A 15,975-nucleotide genomic window follows, 5' to 3' on the forward strand; every position below is an offset into this window, starting at 1 on the left:
TCTGGCACAGAGAAAAATAAAATGACTACCGCTGTGTTTATTTCTTACTGTGAAAGAGTTATTCCTATACCTTCTGATACCATGATGTGTGTTTTATGGCCCTAGATTTAAAATGTGCCCTGGTGAACACACGTGGAGGGAAGGTGGGAATTCATTTCCATTCTCCACCTAGTGGTTTTACCTGTTTGCCCATTTTGCTTACATACGTCATTTGAATTGGATCTTACTAAGACTACTTTAGAATCTGGGGGAGTGCTCGGGCAACCAAAGAGGGGCTTGGAGAGGAAGAAGAGACTGCGGCTTCCCGAGGTCTGAAAGGGGAGGGATATGTTCACTCAACCCAGGGGAGTGACAGGGAAAAAGCAAACATAATGCATTGAAAAGTCTTATGTGAAAAGATTAACTGTAGTTTTCTATAAGAAATGATCATCTGGAGTTGCCCTTGTAATTAAGAAAATGTGAATTATATACTAGATGGGCCTGTTACTAATTTATTGTCTCTCAGTTTCAAATCTACCCTACATTGCTACTTGATCATAGAGGAGCCAATCATCATAAATATTTTCAAATAGCAACGTTAAGCTTAGACAATCAAGGGCACCAGAGGGACACAGGGGACAGGCAGCTTCCCCTTCCTGGTCTTCATGTGCTCCTGTCTGGAATCCAGCAGCACAGGACACCTCTTCACTGGATGCTTCTCCCAGGGTCCTCTTAGCTGGCTTCTCACCACCTGAGCACCCTTGCAGACAGCTTTGCAGTGACCTCCAAGCCTTGGCACCTCCGCTTGGACAGCTTGCTACAGCACCACAGTGAACTTGTCCATTTTCCCCATACACCATGGGGCAGAGTCTAGATATTTCGACCCTGGGAGAACCCAGATGTGTTTCTCCTTTGGTTGGTGGCACTTAACCGGAAAGGTAGTGATTTCTCCCTCTACCTGGTAGTCCTCTATTCTTTAAAACTCCTTTTACCCCTTAGGTACACAATCCTTCATGTTTTTAACTTCTTATATAATTAGTATTTCTTTATATGAAACTTTGTGTTTAAACTGCTTTATGGTTTTGCTGTCTTGAGTGGATGCTGATTAATACACTAAATATCAAAACTGTACTAAACGCATTGGAAAGAAATATGGAACTTATAATGATCAGTCATACTTAAATGGTTGCAGAGTAACCATAAAAAATGAGACTATGAGACATTTCTTTCTCCCTCTTATTTTTGAGTGTGTACGAGGGGTTGATTAGCTTAATATTATGTCAGTAATCATAATAATGAAATTAATTTAGAGAGATAAAATAGTTATTACAAGTTTATGAGGATTATTGGTAGTGATTTTTATCAGTTAGTTTCTAAAGCAATCTGAAGTTAAAGTTATGTATAACTACCACTGCTAACCATGCATATTATGAGAAATAGATGAAAATTCTGTATAGTGTGAAATATATATATTTTCTTATTGTTAACTGTTATTCTTTTTTAAAACACATTTTAAGACAACAGTAAATGAGAAAAAAAAAGGAGAAAAATCACCAGCACACCTCAGCAGCAAAATCAATGAGAAGATACTTTGTATTCACAAAGTTTTTTGTCTGAAACTAACCAAAACTGCAGCAAAATAGATAATTTTTTTTATTAGTGGGAATATTCTCCTTTTGCTACTTACAAAAACATTTTATGCATTGTATAAGATAATGGTTAGGAATATTTAATTTTTTAAACAATTTTACAATTGGATCCAAAGACCCACTTTCAGAATTGAGGCAAGCTTAGCACTGAATACTCACTCCCCAGCAAAACAAGCACAATGGGTGGACAGTGTATTAAAAATGTTAAAGTCTCCAGAAGTGCCTTAAGCTAATAAACTGATGAGGAAACAGATATCTAACCAAGAACATCTCAGTGAGAATTGAATGTTTGTGCAGTTTGGGCCACAGCCTGCTTTCTTGCCCTTCTCTCCAATCTGGGTGACTATGGCCAGGAAAACTAGATTCTTTCTACCTGCAGATTCTAGCCAGGGTACGCTTCTAACCAGGAGGGTCAGACCACCATCCTTTCTCATCCTCACAAGCTTCATAGGCAGAGGGTAAACTGCAGGTGAGTATGGCCAACAGGCCACGTTGGTTTTCAAGTTCCATCTCTGTAGGAGGTATAGGAGGCTGAACTCCGGAACAGAAGGTCAGAATGCTGCAGTTCCCATCCCTTGTGCACCAGATGGCATATAGGTTAAAGGCTCTATGCCATGAGGAGCAAACCAAGACAATCAAGCTCTCACCTCAGACCCGTGGTTTACTCATGAAACAAGAATGTCAGTCCAGTAGAAGCTGAGAGAGTCTCTGCCCCAGGTGTGAAGCAGTGGCTCAGAGATTTTTCCCAAGAGGAGAGACAGAGGGCAGGAAGTTCAAATCCAAGGTTGCTCTCAAAAATAAATGGAGATGGTGGAGATAAGCAATTTAGAGGAGCCTGGTGGTTTCATGAGAGCTGTAGGCTAATCCATGGAGCGGCTAGTCTAAGATAAGGGAAAGAGTCTCATTGGGGGTTAGAACAAACCTCAGAGCCGGGCCTCAAAAACATCTCCTGGAAAAGGGTGTGGACATAATCATAAGAATATGGACCCTAGAGCAAGGTAAAAAATAATGAAGCAATCAGGTGGAAACTGATTAGTGACTCAGCCTCCAGAACTATGAGAAAATTAATTTTTGTTGTTTCAAGCCATATACAATTTGTGGTATTTGTTTCACTGGGCCTAGATAACTAAAGCATATTCCTAGCGGAGTCTCAAAATATGTAAAACAAAACCTGACAAAATTGAGAGCAAAATAAACAATTAAACAATAATGACTGTTCTGCTCATTTTCATAGAGGAATAAAACAATCAAGCCAAAATGACCATAACAACCAAAATACTATAAGCCAACTGGAATTAGATATCTACAGAACATTCCACCCAACCACAGCAGGATACTCTTTTCAAGTACATAGGAAGCATTCTCCAGAATGGAGCATACGCCATGCCACAAAACTACTTTCAGTTTATTTAAAATGAGTAAAATTATACAAATAAATTATCTGAGCTCAATGGAAGAAAATTAGAATTTGAGGAATACGTGAAAGTTAAAAAAATTTCTAAAAACCCAAAGGAGTTAAAAGAAGAAATCGCTAGGGAAATTTAAAAATACTTTAATATGAATGAAAATGGAGATAAAATACATCAAAATGTATGAAATGCAACTAAAGAATTGCATAGAGGGAAATTTATAGTAAATAACTGTATTTAAAAAGAAAGATATCTTACATAAATAGCCTCACCTTCCACCTTACTATGCTGGAAAAAGTACAAGCTAAACTTAAGCAGGATAACAAAAATACTCTAATGAGAACAATCAAACAGTAGAAAAAATAAGGAACGTAAGCACATTCAAAAAAATTTTTAAACCTCCTACAAAATTAAGATTCTTTTGCTAGACTGATCAAGAAATAAACAAGTGTCAAATTACTAAAATGGAAGAAAAAAAGGAGAGAATATTACTATGGACCTTACAGATATTTAAGAAAAAGCTTATAAGAGAATTTTATAAACATCTGGGTGTCGACAAACTGGATGACTTAAAGGAAATAGAAAAATTCCTACAAAAACATAAATTACCCAACTTAGTCAAACAACATCAGAATAGACCTCAAGTAAAGGCAGTAATTTTAAAATTCTCCCAAAGAAAATACCAGTCTCAAATGGCTTCACTGGTGAATTCTACCAAACATTGAGAGCAGAATTATTGTCAGTCTTTCATACACTCTTTCCAAAAATAGAAGAGGGACCACCTTCCAACTCATTTTATAAGGTCAGTACCCAATACCAAAGCCAGACAGTTATAGACAGAAAACTACAGACTAGTATTTCTTAAAAAGATAAATACAAAAGTGCTCAAAAACATCAAAAATTCAGATCCAACAATCTCAGCCCACTGTATCATGGACCTCCTGGGCTCAAGCAATCCTCCCACCTCAGCCTACTGTGTAGCTGGGACCATGGGCGCACACCACCATGCCCAGCTAATTTTATTTTATGTATTTATTTTTGAGATGGAGTCTTGCTCTGTTGCCCAGGCTGGAGAGCAGTGGTGCAATCTCCGCTCACTGCAAGTTCCACCTCCCAGGTTCATACCCTTCTCCTGCCTCTGCCTCCCGAGTAGCTGGGACTCCGGGCGCCTGCTACCACGCCCGGTTAACTTTCTGTATTTTTAGTAGAGACGTGGTTTCACCATGTTAGCCAGAATGGTCTCAGTCTCCTGACTTTGAGATCTGCCTGCCTCAGCCTCCCAAAGTGCTGGGATTACAGGCGTGAGCCACCACGCCCGGCTGCTAATCTTATTTTTTATAGAGATGCGGTCTCACTGTGTTGCACAGGCTGGTCTCAAACTCCTGGGATCAAGGGATCCTCCTGCCTTGGCCTCCCAAAGTGCTGGGATTACACGTGTGAGCCACCACACCCAGCTACAAAAAGCAATTGTATTTACCCCCAATAGCAATAAATAATCTGAACACAAAATTTAAAAACAATTCCTTTACCATAGCATCTAAAAACCCCAAAATAATTAGAAATAAATTTAACAAAATAAGCACAAAATGTATATTCCAAAAACTACAAATGTTGAAAGAAATTGAAGACCTGTAAAATAAATGCAGGTACATGCATCAGAAGACTTAATACAGATAAGATGGCAATATGCCTCAAATTGATTAGCAAATTTAACATAATTCCTATTAAAATCCCTGCTGGCTTATTTGCATACATTAACAAGTTGATCCTAAAATTCATATGGATATTCAAAGGACTTATAATAGTCAAAACAATCTTTAAAAAACAAAAAAATTTGAATATTCATACCTAATTCAATACTTTTTAGGAAACTGCATTGATCACGATTCCATTATGCTTGCATAAGACTAGACACATTGATCAATGAAATACAATTCACGTTCCAGAGATAAAACCACTGACATTACCAATTTGATTTTTCACAAGAGTGCCAAAACAATTCATTAAAGAATAGTTTTTCAACAAATGGTGCGGAACAACTGGGTATCCACAAAGAAATAGAGCACGCCTTCATTATACTATCCACAAAAAAATAAATAAATCATAGACCCAAATGTAAGAAGTGAAGCTCAGAAACTCTTTGAATATAGTAGTAAATCTTTGTTACCTTGTGTTAAGCAAAGTCTTGTTAGATATGACATTAAAAACGCAAGAAAAGAAAATAACTGGAATTCATCAAAATTTTAAACTTTGTATTTCAGAAATCAGAAAAGAAAAAGATGATCCATAGAATAAAGTTTGCAAATTATATATAAGAAATAATTTGCATCTGGAATAAAGATCTCTTGCAACACAATAAAAAGACAAGTTACCAACTAAAGTGTGGACACAATAATCAGCATAGACGCTGCCCCAAAGAAGATACACAAATGACCAAGAAGCACACGTAAAAAAAAAGCTCAGCATCCTTAGCCATCAGGGAAATGCAAATCGAAGCCATATTGAGACACCAGTTAATGTCCACTAAAATAGGTACAAAAAAGAGTTAATAAGTGTCAGTGAGGAGGTGGGGAATTGAAACACCCATATATGGCTGGTGAGAATATAGAATGGTGCATCTATTTTGGAAAACACTCCAGAAGTTCCACGTAGCATTGTCATGTGAACCAGCAAATCCATACCTAGTTTTGTATTGAAGAAAAATGTGTCCATGTAAAAATCTGTATGCAAATTGTTATAGCAGAGTTATTCATAATTGCAAAAAGTAGAAACCAATACAAATGTCTATCAACCACTGAAAAAACGTGGTCTATATCCATCGTATTAAATAGGATCCAGAAATACAAAGGGAACTGTGGATTCATTCCACAACCTGACAAACCTTGAAAACATACTAAATGAACAAAGCTAGTCACAAAACACATTTTGTACAATTGCACTTACATTAAATATCCAGAATAGGCCAATCCCTAGAGACGAAAAGAAATTCGTGTTTGCTTTGGGCTGTGGGGAAGGGGCTGAGGGAAAATAATGAGTGGGTACTAATGGATACTGGGTTTCTTTTTGCATTAAAATCTTCCAAAAATAATTGTGGTGATGAATGCATAACCCCAGGAATATATTAAAAAGCACTGAAGAGTACACTTCAGGTGAATATTGTGGTATGTGAATCATATTTCAATATAGCTCTGATTAAAAGAAAAAAGCAGTTCAGGACTGGAGAACAGAGCGCAATATGGGATATTGAAATTCCATTTGGCTATAATTCTCATTCCCTCTTATATCACATGACATCTACATTAATTCAGTTTGAGAATGGAAGAAGAAAAAAGGAAGGTGGTAAGAAGACTGAAAGACACAGGTTTCTCAGTTTTCTAAAAGAATGAGATAGAGCTCAGAACCTTGAGTGGAAGGCTTATCCCTCCAGCTGGAATTCTACTTCCCCTCTACTTTACTTACAGGACTCTAATTTAGCCTTCCAAGACCCAGTCTGGATTTCACTGCCTCTTAACATTCCCACAATAACATCTTCCTGCACTGATTATATGAAGCACAGGGTTGTATTATACAGGCATACAATGGATAGATGCTCTTCAACTTACGGTGCAGTTATGTTCTAATAAAAACATTGTAAGCTGAAAATAGAGTAATGAAAATGCATTTAATATGCCTAACCTGTGAAACATTATAGCTTAGCCTTCCCTACCTTAAACATACTCAGAACACCTACATTAGCCTACAGTTGGGAAAACCACCTAACTCAAAGCTTATTTTACAATAAAGCATTGACTATCTCATGTCATTTATTCAATATTGTACTAAAAGTGAAAAGCAGAATGGTCGTATGGGTACTCAATGGATGGTTTCTACTGAATGTGTTATCATGTTCACACTACTGTAAAAGTCTAAGAGTCCCAAGTTGAACCATGGTAAGTCAGGGGCCATCTGTAGTCAATCCTGTAACATAGCCAATCTCTGTATTTTTTTGTGTTTTAACGTATCTACACTGATTGGATCATCGGCATCCCTTGCTTTAAGGGGAGTCCTGCTGGGTGGGGTGGGGCTGGGCTGAGAGATCAAGAAAACTGATTCTCGTTGAAATTTTGGGAGGAAAATATCTATAATCCCAGTTTCTACTGCTGTGTTCGTTTTATCAGTGTCCTCCTCCACTTTAAGTGCTCTGAGTGATTATACAGAGTCACCCTAACAGCATCCTGATCTGCACCAAAATGGAGTGGCCATTACAGGCTGGAAGTCATGGCAGAGTGTTTAAGCCACGAGAGGGCCTTGGCCAGAGGGCCTGGGCCAGTGAACCTTGGTTTCCTACTGTCCGCTTATAGCATACAAGAGACCAGGAGTTCACCTCCTCAGTGGGAGAACATGAGAAAGTGTGGAAGATCACTGTCTCACGGCGAATGGGGACTGTCAATTAGCAGTTCCTACACGGATTGCCCACGTTGAGTGGTCTGATGGAGGATTTAGCTGGGTTAACAGAATCACCCAAAGCCAGGAGAGGTGTATAACCATCAGGGTAATAGCCAGGTTCTATGGAGTCTGTCATACTTTCTGCAAGACTGGATTGCAGGACATTCTATCTGTGGTCAAGAATGCAACAAAGACATACACAGGGCCTGAAGATGCTCAAGGATGAGCCACCTTTCCACGGGGGCTCAGCACGAAGCCATATTCAAACCAGATGTGCTTCCTCCCAACTCATGCCACCAGAATGACTTGTTTTCCTGAACCCAGGAGCTACCTTGGGAAGTGAAGAAAATAGGAAAAAAGAAACACAGCAAGGCTAAGGATTTGTGAGACTCAGTTTACCTGAAATGGAATGGTTTTCACTGGGAGAGACTAACAGCTAATTTTCTCACGTAAGGCTCGCACTATTACCCCCAAACTATGTCACTTTATGTCACCAGAGGGAATAGGTCCAAACCAGGAGGATGCCACATACAGAAAGTATACACATTTGTTTTGAAGTTTGGGTATGTGTCTCCATCTTTGTTCCAGTGGCCTGTGTCCCAGGTGCTACCCCAGGCACTAGGATGCCTTGAAGACGACGGTCCCTGTACTTGCAAAATGTACACATCAGTACATGTCTACTAAAGATAAATGAGAACACATGGTTTGAAAGTCTATTTCATCATGCTGAAGGAGCCCTGCGTGTTCACTGTTCACACCATCCTGCCATTCCATATTATTTTAAAATACCAAGATGGTTCATGGTCCTCCCAAGAGGTGACGTAACAGTGGGGGATATGGAAGCACACACAACTCCACTCTCAGAATGGAAGTGAAGTATGGCAATGCCTGTTTTTCGGTAGGTCACTTAGAAGTCAGACGTAGAGGATTGTGAAGTTAAAGCCTCAGTAGAACAAGATTTCCAAATCCCAAGTACTGGAAGAGATGAAATTGACTTTATTACCTTGACCATTAGAGGAAGAGGAATGGAAGGAAAGGATGCTGGTGTTTGGAGGAACTCTAGTTTGTAGAAGGTCAATTATTTTCTCACCTCTGAGAATGGGGGTGGTTACGGGTATTTTACTGCCAACCCACCCCACAGTCCTGCAGTATCTTAGGCCATACATTCTATCCTGTTCACAGGTGATTGTATCTGGAAGTGGATGACTCACTGCACTAACAAACTCACAGTCATAGGAGGACAAAAAGGCAGTAGAGAAATTATGCGATTGAAATACCTTGTGGGAGAGCGAAAGACAGATGGGAAAAGACATATTAAAAATCTGGAATCGCATTTGGATTGGCAAATTATTTTTATTACCATCCAATGATATCACAAGTCAGACAAGTTATAGAAAGATTAAATATCATGATACCAGCTCTCGAGTGAATGGGAGGATAGTTTTATAAAGACTGAAATATTTTGAGAGAAAGAATCTTACTCTGTGGTCTTGAGAGCCGTTTTAAGATTCGGCATGATGCTTTCGTAATAGTGAGACAGGAATCTCTCCTGGCTATCCTTCCCAGATAAGCATGAATCAGTGAAAGAATAAGCTTGATGAGGAGGAAGATGCAAGGTAGAAAACAAATGAGGAGGAACAGGAGAAGATGGAAGAAGGAGAGGGATGAAAAGTTGACAGAGGTTGACAAGGACTAGCCATGGAGATGGGGGGGGAGGGAGTTAAAAAAAAAAAAAAAAAGCAAAACAAAACACTTTGATAGTCTTCAAATGAATATCATGAAAGGAAATTTAGCCTAAATATTGAACAAATGTTGAAGTTTATTGTTTAGTAGGCAATGGAAAGCTGTGTTTGGAAAAACGAACAAAGAAATTTGGGCAAATAAATGCCAACAGTGTCACAAGGAGTTTATTCTAAGAGCTCATAAGCCAGTTTAATTTTTTAACTTGATTTAAACGTTTTTTTTTAAATATTTCAGAACAAATATAACTCTGACTTGGGATATGTTCTTCATTCCCAGTTTTAAAATTTTAATATCGTGTGTGACAAATACATATTTCCAATAATACCATATTTAACATCAAATTATCATATGAGAATCCCACCAACTGAAATCCATAGAAAAATAACAAGCCATTTAAAATTTAAATTCAAAGAACAGGAGAAACATTATTCCAAGATGACTTCAGCGATGAGACTAAGGTTATTTTTAATTATATTGAAATTTTACAGTCCGTTTTTACAGCATTGAAATTAGAATTTCCTGTGAACATTTCTTCCTTCCCTTAGCTGTAAGGAAATGCTCAGCTGTGAGTGCTTTCTAAACATTGCTCAACTGGCCTCAGAAAGGCAACAAAAGTCTGTTTCATGGCAGAAAAATTAAAAGAAGTGATTAGCTTTGATTTCTTTTCACATTTCTACTTAGTCTTGCTCTAGATTTTTCAGAGTAAAAAAAAGAAAAGGAAAAACTTTTGACAACTCTTTCTGTAAACAGTGTTCAAAGTCCTTAACCATTTCCTTGTGTCTGCACAAAGCTCCCAGGGACACATTCCAGCTAACAATCTACTTCAATTCATGTTCAATTAAACCAATTCACGTCAAGGAAAGGAGGAGTCACTATACAGATTATTTAATTGACCCATTACTGAATGTGTAATTCCTGCACCTGGATTAATTCAAATGTCCTCATTCCCTGCTCATACTCTCCCATTTTTTATCTTTCTCCTTCAGACTACCAAGCAGACATCCTTCTGAACTGTTAATATTGGCTGTCTTTACGCCACCCAAGAGTGGCCGGAGGTGAGAGTTCGACTTACACACAGACAACTTTTTTCTTTACTTAGCACTTCAAACCTGTTGAAAAATTGTAATTTTAAGAAACAAATATTTTCTCCCTTCTTTTTCAAGAGTCAGTGCATTGTAACAATTCTTTTCGGTTTTCCGAAATATCTTATTTTACCTTTCTTGTCCACGTGAACCGAATCAAGGTGCAAATTAAAACGTGATAGGGTTAGACAAGCTATTTTTAAAAAAATCTCAAGCCCAATAGTAAAGCTAACAAAATAGATACCTTAGAAAGCATTTTACACGTTTACTTTTTATCTTGTTATCTGGGGAAAGAACTAGTGAAATAACTGGACCAAAGTCAATGAAAAAGAGTTCCAAAAAAACAGAATGGTCTAGTGGGTTTAACACTGGTTTTCAGGATCCAAACAGTTGGAATTCCATTCCCGAACTAAGAAATACAATGGTTTATAAGGCTTGACTGAGAACCCTGTCCTAAGCTGTAGATTTGTGTGGTGATAACCCATCTCTCATATGGGTTATTCAACAGTCCCTGCCTCCTGTCCCTGCTCCTGACCCTGTCTTCTGAAATTGATTTATCTGCACTATTCTGACAAATCGCTTTCTAAAATTCAGATATAACTTTTTGACTAAAGAAAGCCTACAGCTCTCTATTTTCTGCACTCTAACAGTGCTTGTCAGGCTGTGTAGGTAGAGAAAGCCGCAGTGCCTGGGGCGTGCCTGGGGAAAGGAAGGCGAGCTGGCTGACTTCTTAGACTCCTGACCCACCTTCACCCAAGGAACCTGAGAAAGTGTTGATCTTTTGTGTTACTGATTGGGTGACAGGCCTTTTTAAAGGCGTTATCACAAAACCTTTTAAAAACCATTAATGAAGAGGATAATATTTTGATTTTAAATCTATAGCAGGATAGGTAAGACCTACTTTGATGAGACTCAGGCCAAAATTTCAAACCTTATGCTTTAAGCTCTTGATAATACTGACTCATTCATATCCTCTGAACATGTACTATTCTGTTTCTTCTTACATGAGTGCATTTACACACTTGTCCCCAGCTAAATCCTCCTCCATTTATTCATCCATTCAGCCACAGATGATTTTTCAAGATTCAATTTGAACCTAATTTTAAAAATGGTCCATATCCTACTAAACCTAGATAGATCTCCTCCCCTGGACTTTGGTGTATATCATAACAAGAGTGTTTAGCATAATTCAAAGAAGATTGCTTAGGGAGAGCCTACTCTGGGCTTGCTTCTATGTCTTCATCACCTTAGCATGTCCTGTGTTTTTCATATAATGGATAATCAATAATTATTGTATTGAATGTAGCCCAAACAGCAACTGCATTATCAACTGAGCTAATTATAAATTTGAACGCTGCAAGGAATTTTAGAGTATTTTGGCTAACAGGAAAGGAATGCTGGAAACAAGCTTAGCTTGACTCCTTAAAGACCTTCAGGAGCTTGAGGTGAGATGGGTATAGTTCTCTTATCAGCGACCTATAAGGAAAGAAAGCTCAAAAGACGATGCCATACTCTCTAAATGAAACTGTAATAACAGCACAGTTGTTTCTTACAAAGAAAACCTGTTTGAAGAGTTTGATGTGGCCTCCCTGGAGCTCTTTTGATAGGAAGGTGGAACAAGGCACTGCTTATCTAAAGGCAAATACACATCAGTAGCAGGGACCTGGAAATTACCTCTCATAGGCCAAGAAATAAAGAAGGGAAAGCTCACAGAAGGGGCTTGGGGGTTAGGTTGCAGCGAAGACGCTTTGTGATTGTCACAGTCAATGGGACTTTCTCATTATAACAATTCTTTTCTGTTTTCTGAAATATCTTGTTATTTTACCTTTCCTATCCACGTGAACCAAATAAAGGTGCAAAACGGCTGGCGTCAGCAGCCTGCCATATTTTCAGATTACAAGTATCATCTGGGACTGCAAATTGTGTTATTGGCTACATTTAGAGAGCCAATCCAGATCAAAACAGGTGAGTAGATTTTACCTAGAACCAAACCTATTCCTTCTGGAGCCTTCCTCTTCTCAATTAACGGCCATCCTATTCTTTCAGTTGCCTGTGCCAACAGCTTGGAGTGGTCTTTGACTCTGTACTCCTTACATGCCTAACGTAGCTTAGAAGCCAGCGTCTCCCCGCCTTCTCTGGGAACTGCCCCAGGGGAGCTCCTGTCATCACAGGCCTGAATTCACCACTTCTGCCCTTGTCCCTCTACGTCTCCGCACAGGAGCCGTCGGAAGGAGCCCTTGGAATATGCCAGGCCACAGCACTCCTCTGCTTACAGTCTTCTCACATGGGGAACCCAAAGTCCTTAAAACGACTCGCACACCTACATGATCTGGCCTTTGGTTTTCGTGACCTCATCTATTTCTCTCCATTCTGATCCTTCACTTGCCTCCTCTGGCCTCTGATATTTTTCAGCCCTGCCAGGTACCTTGCCCATCAGGGGCTCGTCCTCTATCCCAAGCTTTCTCCCTCCTCTCCTTCAACCTTTATTTAATGCTACCTTCTACAATGTGGCATTACGTGACTACGATGGTTCAAGTGTAACTCCCAATGCTTTTTCTCTCTTCCCTTTTTCTTCTGTAGAATTATCACCTGACAATTTCTTCACAAAAATAGAAGCATTGCTATGTAGCCAGGTCGACGTCATGGTCAGCAGCTCAATGGAAGGAGCTGGTCAGCTTACTGGAAGGATAAGTGAATCAAACACGGAATTCCTTACATTAAATGAACTCAGACAAAAATTACATGCCAAAGGATTCAGAGTGAATGTAGAATGAAATAATGTAAGTACCAAACATTGGTCTAAGAGCTCAAACTGCTTTCCCGTACATTAACCATTTCAATAATGAGATTCCTAAACTGCTATTAGTGCTTTTGGAAAAGGAGAAGAGCAGAAAGCAGGAGTAAAGACAAAACGAGGAAAGGTAAAATGAACAGAGAAACACACCGTGAATGACTTCATTGGACCTAGATTACAGTTTTTAAGGACTAACACATTGTTCCAGGTTATCTGAATCTATGTTGTCTCTGGGCTAACTTTTGAGTTATTTAGAACTGAATTATAAATAACTCTTAATGAAAATGATTATTTTATATGGACATATAAATATTTTGGGGATTTCACTCAAGCAACATGTCCATTCTGTTTTTAAAATGTATTTGAGCATTACATAATTTATGTATGGGGATTCTATGAGTTATCTTTCGAACTTGCAAGGTCTTACTAATTTCCTCATTAATGAAACAGTTAAAATCTTTGACATATTGGTTTTATATTTCTGTGAAATGTATAATTTTTAAAATTATCCTTTAACAGAATGGAACCATTATCACATGCCGGGCCTTATTGAGTTTAATTCCAACAACACTATTATGGAAAAACAGTCTTAGAAAAAGTCTTGTGTTCCCCAAGCTCACAAAATGGCGTCCTCCTTAAGAAAATCAAGAACAATAAATTTCACAACAAAAGTCAAACGGATTGGTAAGAAGCTGGAAAAGGCAATAGTGGTCACTATACCGGAGCTTACTTCTAGACGACATTGGGTTAGACTATGTCTAATTTACTATTTTGACAAGGTTCCTAGACAGGTAGATTACCCAAGTGCAGCACATAGCTGTCAGCAAGCCTCTTGACAAGATCATTCATGAGATGCATGTGCATGATAAAACATGGCTCAGTGTCCGGGTGGTCCCAGGGCTGCACTTTTACTTAAGAATTAGCACCACTGCATGGTGTTTAATAACGAAGGCCCATTTGAGAGAGAGGTGCAGGGAGAAAACAACCCAGAACACGACACCTAACTCTGTGAGGACTGGTTGGAAGCAACTGGAAATGCTCACCCTGGTTGAGGCGGGCCAGTGAATACAGAGGGAACACGACGTATCTTCAAATAAAGGTGCAGCTACCACGTGGAGAAGAGAAGTTAGACCCGTTTCCTTGGCGTCACAGAGGAGAATGAGGAGCAATATATAGACGTTAGCAGGAAGTTGGGAGGTGTGTCTAATGACTACGCTACAAGGAAGGTGTGTTCTATGATTAGGCTACAAAAAACGGTGTTTCAGTGGGTAGGCTACAAGGAAGGTGTTTTCAATGATTAGGCTACAAAAAAGGGTGTTTCCAGCGGGGAGGCTACAAGGAAGGTGTTTCCAATGATTAGGCTACAAAAAACGGTGTTTCCAGTGGGTAGGCTACAAGGAAGGTGTTTTCAATGATTAGGAATATCAGCTCTCTTAACAGGGACTTTACAGAGGATGAAAAACAGTGAACAGGAAGCCTTCTAAGTGACACATACGATCTGCTCTAACCCGAAGAATCAACATTTCTTCCAATTTTTTAACTAGAAATAATTTGAAACTCAGATTTAATGCTTAGCTGGGAAACAAGTTTGACAGTCAGCAGAGATCTGTTTTAAAGAATGCTTCAATTCTTCCTTCGATATGAATGTGTCTTGTCAATTTTTAAATACTAATTTTACTTATATTAAAATGTTATTTTTTCCTTATAAAATCTCAAAAATTATTTTAAAATCGAATAGTTCTTATACTTTTGCACAGCCTCAAATATGGTTTCCTCTAATAATTAAAAAAGTGAAGCTCTAATTTTTACTTGACAACGTACAGGTAGTAGAAAAAGCCTGCATTTACCTGGTTTATTTCATCCATCACTGGATCTGTAGTAACAGTGCTTCAATGTAGTATCATAATACTTTTATTTTAAAGATATATGTCATTTATTGACAAATATTTAAGGTAATAACAGATAAAATGATTGAATAAAATGAGAGCGACCCAGGGAACCTAATTCATGCTTTGTAAAAACTAAAAGGAAATCCCAAACAATATTTAGAATTATATTCCAAAGAACAACTATTTGAGTTATTAATCATCACTTTGAAAAGTTAAAATATTGGATAACATGATATTCTGCAAACAATCAGAAAAATAATTTTAAACAAATGATTTATTTATAAAATATTGATTGCTTTGTTATATCAAGAAAATATTGAAATGAGTGTATTAGCTGTAAACAGCACTTTTACTTTCATAACTGGACATTCACTTTTACTTTTAATATGGAAACTTATTTTAAAAAACTATTCAATATCATTGATCTTAGATACTTAAAAATTTGGTGTATATACCCTTTCTATAAGTGTGATGACATATGATTAAACACAGTTATTCACTTTTAGAAAAATTAAAGTAGAAATTTTTACCATATTTTGATAATTTACACTCCACTGTATGTAAATCTATAGTAACATACCTATTTATATTTCATATATATCATTTATATATATACATAAATTATATTGTTTTAATTCCTCAAAGAAGTCAAAATATTCAAATTCTGCGTTAAGTAATATTTTAGGATACAGACCTGAATTATGTAACATTTTCTCTGCTTGTGTTTGAATTTAGATAATTACAACCTTATAGTAAATTCCTAGAATACAGATTTTAAAATTCCAATGATTTTCCAAACCAATGACTACTTAAAATTTCAATTATAAATGATTTTAAATTTTTAATTTTTAAGCCTTTTTTTAAAACTGTAAACTCTCCTAGTTACATTTTGGGATTTAGAAATAGGACAATCAATGTGAATTCTTCACACAAATGGAGGGAAAATCAGCAGAGACAACCTGATGCCATTGGGGTATCTGAGGTTGGGAAAGTGACTGGCTTATC

The 15,975-nt window shown here is 37.8% G+C and overlaps 1 protein-coding gene across 1 annotated transcript in view; it reads right to left on the reverse strand.

The window, feature by feature from the left end:
• The window catches only part of CSMD1 (CUB and Sushi multiple domains 1), a 2,034,615-nt gene that overhangs the window by 1,500,630 nt on the left and 518,010 nt on the right, over window positions 1-15,975 (reverse strand). The gene's annotated exons all lie outside the window — the stretch shown is intronic.

This window comes from Macaca mulatta, chromosome 8 (genome assembly GCF_049350105.2).
Source record: "Macaca mulatta isolate MMU2019108-1 chromosome 8, T2T-MMU8v2.0, whole genome shotgun sequence".
Taxonomy (NCBI): domain Eukaryota; kingdom Metazoa; phylum Chordata; class Mammalia; order Primates; family Cercopithecidae; genus Macaca; species Macaca mulatta.